Source organism: Balaenoptera borealis (genome assembly GCF_965194805.1).
Source record: "Balaenoptera borealis genome assembly, chromosome: 2".
NCBI classification, from domain to species: Eukaryota; Metazoa; Chordata; class Mammalia; order Artiodactyla; family Balaenopteridae; genus Balaenoptera; species Balaenoptera borealis.
This window is the reverse complement of record NC_138867.1, coordinates 178,119,124-178,127,531: the sequence shown is the minus strand read 5'-3', so window position 1 is coordinate 178,127,531 and position 8,408 is coordinate 178,119,124.

The window sequence follows — 8,408 nt, the reverse complement described above, 5'->3', positions numbered from 1 at the left end:
CGTGCTCCCAATGCAGGGGGCCTGGGTTTGATCCCTGGTCAGGGAACTATATCCCACATGCATGCATGCCGCAACCCAGAGTTCGTATGCCACAACTAAGGAGCCCGTGTGCCGCAACTAACTAAAGGAGCCCGCCTGCCTCAACTAAGACCCCTTGCAACCAAATAGATAAATAAAAATAAATAAATATTTTTAAAAAACCACCACGAGATAGCATTTACACCTATTAGGTTGGCTGCTATCAAAAACAAAAAACAAAACAGAAAATAGCAAGTATTGGCGAGGATGTGGTGAAACTGGAACCCTCATACTCTGCTCTCAGGAATATAAAACGATGCCAACACTGTGGAAAAAGAGTTTGGTGGTTCCTCAAAAAGTTAAACATAGAATTAAATGATTCAGCAGTTCCACTCCTAGATATATAACCACAAGAATGGAAAGCGAGGATTCAAACAGATACTTGCACACCAATGTTCATAGCAGCATTATTCACACTAGCCAAAATGTGGAAGCAACCCAAATGATGTCCATCAACAGAAGAATGGATAAACAAAATGTGGTGTATCCACACAGTGGAATATTATGCAGCCTCTTCACTAAACAGAAGTGAAGATCCACCAGAGGGCAGACAGCAGAAGCAAGAAGAACTATAATCCTGCAGCCTGTGGAACAAAAACCACATTCACAGAAAGATAGACAAGATGAAAAGGCAGAGGGCTATGTACCAGATGAAGGACCAAGATAAAACCACAGAAAAACAACTAAATGAAGTGGAGATAGGCAACCTTCCAGAAAAAGAATTCAGAATAATGATAGGGAAGATGATCCAGGACCTCGGAAAAACAATGGAGGCAAAGATCGAGAAGATGCAAGAAATGTTTAACAAAGACCTGGAAGAATTAAAGAACAAACAGAGATGAACAATACAATAACTGAAATGAAAAATACACTAGAAGGAATCAATAGCAGAATAACTGAGGCAGAAGAACAGATAAGTGACCTGGAAGACAGAACGGTGGAATTCACTGCTGTGGAACAGAATAAAGAAAAAAAAAAGAAAGAAAAGAAATGAAGACAGCCTAAGAGACCTCCGGGACAATATTAAATGCAACAACATTCGCATTATAGGGGTCCCAGAAGGAGAAGAGAGAGAGAAAAGACCTGAGAAAATATTTGAAGAGATTATAGTTGAAAATTTCCCTAACATGGGAAAAGAAATAGCCACCCAAGTCCAGGAAGCGCAGACAGTCCCATACAGGATAAACCCAAGGAGAATATGCCAAGACACATAGAAATCAAATTGGCAAAAATTAAAGACAAAGAAAAATTATTGAAAGCAGCAAGGGAAAAACGACAAATAACATACAAGGGAACTCCCATAAGGTTAACAGCTGATTTCTCAGCAGAAACTCTATAAGCCAGAAGGGAGTGGCATGACATATTTAAAGTGATGAAAGGGAAGAACCTACAACCAAGATTACTCTACCTGGCAAGGATCTCATTCAGATTTGATGGAGAAATCAAAAGCTTTACAGACAGGTAAAAGTTAAGAGAATTCAGCACCACCAAACCAGCTCTACAACAAATGCTAAAGGAACTTCTCTAAGTGGGAAACACAAGGGAAGAAAAGGACCTACAAAAACAAACCCAGAACAATTAAGAAAATGGTAATAGGAACATACATATCGATAATTACCTTAAACGTGAATGGATTAAATGCTCCAACCAAAAGACACAGGCTCGCTGAATGGATACAAAAATAAGACCCACATATATGCTGTCTACAAGAGACCACTTCAGTCCTAGGGACACATACAGACTGAAAGTGAGGGGATGGAAAAAGATATTCCATGCAAATGGAAATCAAAAGAAAGCTGGAGTAGCAATACTCATATCAGGTAAAATAGACTTTAAAATAAAGAATATTACAAGAGACAAGGAAGGACACTACATAATGATCAAGGAATCAATCCAAGAAGAAGATATAACAATTATAAATATATATGCACCCAACATAGGAGCACCTCAATACATAAGGCAACTGCTAACAGCTATAAAAGAGGAAATCGACAGCAACACAATAATAGTGGGGGACTTTAACACCTCACTTACACCAATGGACAGATCATCCAAACAGAAAATTAATAAGGAAACACAAGCTTTAAATGACACAATAGACCAGATAGATTTAATTGATATATATCGGACATTCCATCCAAAAACAGCAGATTACACGTTCTTCTCAAGTGCGCACGGAACATTCTCCAGGATAGGTCACATCTTGGGTCACAAATCAAGCCTCAGTAAATTTAAGAAAATTGAAGTCATATCAAGCATCTCTTCTGACCACAACGCTATGAGACTAGAAATCAATTACAGGGAAAAAAACGTAAAAAACACAAACATATGGAGGCCAAACAATACGTTACTAAATAACCAAGAGATCACTGAAGAAATCAAAGAGGAAATTTAAAAATACCTAGAGACAAATGACAATGAAAACACGACAATCCAAAACCTATGGGATGCAGCAAAAGCAGTTCTAAGAAGGAAGTTTATAGCAATACAATCCTACCTCAAGAAACAACAAACATCTCAAATAAACAACCTAAGCTTACACCTAAAGGAACTAGAGAAAGAAGAACAAACAAAACCCAAAGTTAGTAGAAGGAAAGAAATCATAAAGATCAGAGCAGAAATAAATGAAATAGAAACAAAGAAAACAATAGCAAAGATCAATAAAACTAAAAGCTGGTTCTTTGAGAAGATAAACAAAATTGATAAACCATTAGCCAGACTCATCAAGAAAAAGAGGGAGAGGACTCAAATCAATAAAATCAGAAATGAAAAAGGAGAAGTTACAACAGACACTGCAGAAATACAAAGCATCCTAAGAGACTACTACAAGCAACTCTATGTCAATAAAATGGACAACCTGGAAGAAATGGACAAATTCTTAGAAAGGTATAACCTTCCAAGACTGAACCAGGAAGAAATAGAAAATATGAACAGACCAAGCACAAGTAATGAAATTGAAACTGTGATTAAAAATCTTCCAACAAACAAAAGTCCAGGACCAGATGGCTTCAGAGGTGAATTCTATCAAACGTTTAGAGAAGAGCTGACACCCATCCTTCTCAAACGCTTCCAAAAAATTGCAGAGGAAGGAACACTCCCAAACTCATTCTATGAGGCCAACATCACCCTGATACCAAAACCAGACAAAGATACTACAAAAAAGAAAATTACAGACCAATAACACTGATGAATATAGATGCAAAAATCATCAACAAAATACTCGCAAACAGAATCCAACAACACATTAAAAGGATCATACACCATGATCAAGTGGGATTTATCCCAGGGATGCAAGGATTCTTCAATATATGCAAATCAATCAATGTGATACACCATATTAACAAATTGAAGAAGAAAAACCATATGATCATCTCAATAGATGCAGAAAAAGCTTTTGACAAAATTCAACACTCGTTTATGATAAAAACTCTCCAGAAAGTGGGCATAGAGGGAACCTACCTCAACATAATAAAGGCCATATACGACAAACCCACAGCAAACATCATTCTCAATGGTGAAAAACTGAAAGCATTTCCTCTAAGATCAGGAACAAGACAAGGGTGTCCACTCTCGCCACTATTATTCAACATAGTTTTGGAAGTCCTAGCCACAGCAATCAGAGAAGAAAAAGAAATAAAAGGAATCCAAATTGGAAAAGAAGAAGTAAAACTGTCACTGTTTGCAGATGACATGATACTATACATAGAGAATCCTAAAGATGCCACCAGAAAACTACTAGAGCTAATCAATGAATTTGGTAAAGTTGCAGGATACAAAATTAATGCACAGAAATCTCTTGCATTCCTATACACTAATGATGAAAAATCTGAAAGAGAAATTAAGGAAACACTCCCATTTACCATTGCAATAAAAAGAATAAAATACCTAGGAATAAACCTACCTAGGGAGACAAAAGACCTGTATGCAGAAAACTATAAGACACTGATGAAAGAAATTAAAGATGATACCAACAGATGGAGAGATATACCATGTTCTTGGATTGGAAGAATCAATACTGTGAAAATGACTATACTACCCAAAGCAATCTACAGATTCAATGCAATCCCTATCAAATTACCAATGGCAATTTTTACAGAACTAGAACAAAAAATGTTAAAATTTGTATGGAGACACAAAAGACCCTGAATAGCCAAAGCAGTCTTGAGGGAAAAAAACGGAGCTGGAGGAATCAGACTCCTTGACTTCAGACTATACTACAAAGCTACAGTAATCAAGACAGTATGGTACTGGCACAAAAACAGAAATATAGATCAGTGGAACAGGATAGAAAGCCCAGAGATAAACCCACGCACCTACGGTCAACTAATCTATGACAAAGGAGGCAAGGATATACAATAGAGAAAAGACAGTCTCTTCAATAAGTGGTGCTGGGAAAACTGGACAGCTACATGTAAAAGAATGAAATTAGAACACTCCCTAATACCATACACAAAAATAAACTCAAAATGGATTAGAGACCTAAATGTAAGACCGGACACTATAAAACTCTCAGTGGAAAACATAGGAAGAACACTCTTTGACATAAATCACAGCAAGATCTTTTTTGATCCACCTCTTAGAGTAATGGAAATAAAAACAAAAATAAACAAATGGGACCTAGTGAAACTTAAAAGCTTTTGAAAAGCAAAGGAAACTACAAACAAGACGAAAAGACAACCCTCAGAATGGGAGAAAATATTTGCAAATGAATCAACCGACAAAGGATTAATCTCCAAAGTATATAAACAGCTCATGCAGCTCAATATTAAAAAAACAAACAACCCAATCAGAAAATGAGCAGAAGACCTAAATAGACATTTATCCAAAGAGGACATACAGATGGCCAAGAAGGACATGAAAAGCTGCTCAACATCACTAATTATTAGAGAAATGCAAATCAAAACTACAATGAGGTATCACCTCACACCAGTTAAAATGGGCATCATCAGAAAATCTACAAACAACAAATGCTGGAGAGGGTGTGGAGAAAAGGGAACCCTCTTGCACTGTTGGTGGGAATGTAAATTGATACAGCCACTATGGAGAACAGTATGGAGGTTCCTTAAAAAACTAAAAATAGAATTGCCATATGACCCAGCAATCCCACTACTGGGCATATACCCAGAGAAAACCATAATTCAAAAAGACACATGCACCCCAATGTTCATTGCAGCACTATTTACAATAGCCAGGTCATGGAAGCAACCTAAATGCCCATCAACAGACGAATGGATAAAGAAGATGTGGTACATATATACAATGGAATATTACTCAGCCATAAAGAGGAATGAAATTGGGTCATTTGTAGAGACGTGGATGGATCTAGAGACCATCATACAGAGTGAAGTAAGTCAGAAAGAGAAAAACAAATATCGTATATTGACGCATATATGTGTAACCTAGAAAAATGGTACAGATGAACCGGTTTGCAGGGCAGAAATTGAAACACAGATGTAGAGAACAAACGTATGGACACCAAGGGGGGAAAGTGGCGGGGGGGTGGTGTAAAAAAAAAAAGTGAAATTCTGGGTCTTCCTTGGTGGTCCAGTGGCTAACACAGCACACTCCCAATGCAGGGGGCCAGGGTTCGATCCCTGGTCAGGGAACTAGATCCCACACGCTGCAACTAAGAGTTCGCATGCCGATGGGACTTCCCTGGTGGCGCAGTGGTTAAGAATCCACCTGCCAATGCAGGGGACACGGGTTTGAGCCCTGGTCCGGGAAGATCCCACATGCTGCGGAGCAACTAAGCCTGTGCGTGACAACTACTGAGCCTGCGCTCTAGAGCCCGCGAGCCACAACTACTGAAGCCCGCACGCCTAGAGCCCGTGCTCCGCAGCAAAGAGAAGCCACCGCAGTGAGAAGCCCGCGCACCGCACGAAGAGTAACCCCCACTCGCCACAACTAGAGAAAGCCTGCGCACAGCAATGAAGACCCAATGCAGCCAAAAAATAAATAAATAAATAAATAAACTTATATTTAAAAAAAAAAAAATGAGTTCGCATGCCGAAACTAAAGATCCCGCATGCTGCAACTAAGACCCGGAGCAGCCAAATAAATAAATAAATAAATATTAAACAAACAAACAAAAGAAGTGAAATTCTGACACGTGCTACGTGGATGAACCTTGAAAACATTAAGTGAAATAAGCCAGACACTAAAGAACAAATATTCCACTTATATGAGGTCTCTAGAATAGGCAAATTCATAGAGAAATTAGAAGGATGGGTACCAGGGGCTAGTGGGAGGAGGAAAGTTAGTATTTAATGGGGACAGTTTTTTTGGAAGATGAAAAAGTGTTGTAAATAGATCGTGATGTTGACTATAGAACATTGTGAATGTACTTAATGCCACTGAATCATACACTTAAACCATTTTAAAATGGTTAAAATGGTAACATTAATATTATGTATATTTCACCGTAATAAAATAAAGTGACATCCACCTATTTTGGTTTTTTAAAATTTTATTTTATCTATTTATTTTTTTAAATTTATATATTTTGTTTTATTTTTGGCTGTGTTGGGTCTTCGTTGCTGCACGCGGTCTTTCTCTAGTTGTGGCGAGCGGGGGCTACTCTTCGTTGTGGTGCGCAGGTTTCTCATTGCAGTGGCTTCTCTTGGTGCAGAGCACAGGCTCTCGGTGTGCAGACTTCAGTAGTTGCAGCACACAGGCTCAGTAGTTGTGGCACACAGGCTTAGGTGCTCCAAGGCATGTGGGATATTCCTGGACCAGGGATTGAACCCGTGTCCCCTGCATTGCCAGGCGGATTCTTAACCACTGCACCACCAGGGAAGTCCCACCTATTTTGGTTTGTATCCAATACATGAGGTGGACTGATGGATGGGCAGAGGAATGGATAGATAGATGGATAGATACATCATGATAAAGTAAATTTAGCACCATGGTAATTGTGGAACCTATGGGTATTCACTTTACTCTTCTTCCAACTTTTCTGAATGTTTGTAATTGTTCAGAATAAAATGTTGGAAAAGAAAAACCGCCTCTTGGTGGATCTGGGTGGCGGCTTGTGTCACAAAAGAAGGGACAAGCAGACCCGGACAGCTTCCCGCCAAGAGGACACATTGCCCTCTGTGAGAGAGACTTGCCCAAAACTGGACACGGAATCTGACCCTCGGTTGGTCAAGTTGAGGATGGAGGAATGTGTTAAACTATGCCACAAGGATGACATCAGACTGGTAAAGTCTACAAGACAAACAGCCTCTTCTTCAACAAATATGTTGCAAGGGGGGAAAAAGAAGACGAGGAATCCAGAACTTAAAGAAAGCTGCCCCCAACCAAAGTCAATGCATGGACCTTGTTTGGAGTTTTATTTGAACAAACTGTAAACAAACAAACACCAAATATTGAAGAGACAATTGGGGAAATCAAAACACTCTAAACTATACAATGATATAGAGGAATTATTGTTTAAACTTTCCAGTTGTGATAATGACATTGTAGTTATTGTTTGTGGTAACATCTTTCAAGATAGATATCAAAGTTTTTACAGAAGAAATGCTATGCCTTCTGAGATTTGCTTCCAAATGATCCAGTGGCATGGGTTAAGTTGAAACAAGACTGGCCTTGGGGTTTCCCTGGTGGCGCAGTGGTTAAGAATCCACCTGCCAATGCAGGGGACATGGGTTCAAGCCCTGGTCCGGGAAGATCCCACATGCCACGGAGCAATTAAGCCCGTGCGCCACAACTACTGAGCCTGCGCTCTAGAGCCCTCGAGCCACAACTACTGAGCCCGTGCGCCTACAGCCCGTGCTCCTCAACAAGAGAAGCCACTGCAATGAGAAGCCCGTGCACCGCAACGAAGAGTAGCCCCCGCTCACTGCAACTAGAGGAAGCCCGCACACAGCAACAAAGACCCAACGCAGCCAAAAATAAATAAATACATTTATTAAAAAAGAGACTGGCCATGGGTATTAGAAACCGTTGATGCTGGCTGTTGGTTAAGTGTAGGTTCATTACATTATTCTCCTTAGTTATGAATATGCTTTAAATTGTTCATAATAAAAGTTTTAAAAGGTAGCTGCCAAATGCAAACTATTACACATAGTTTACAACAAGGATAAACAACAAGGTCCTGAGATTGGATCAAGATGGCGGAGGAGTAGGACGTGGAGCTTACCTTCTCCCACAGATACATCAAAAATACATCTAGGGGCTTCCCTGGTGGCGCAGTGGTTGAGAGTCTGCCTGCTAGTGCAAGGGACACGGGTTCGAGCCCTCGTCTGGGAAGATCCCACATGCCGCGGAGCAACTAGGCCCGTGAGCCACAGCTACTGAGCCTGCGCGTCTGGAGCCTGTGCTCCGCAACA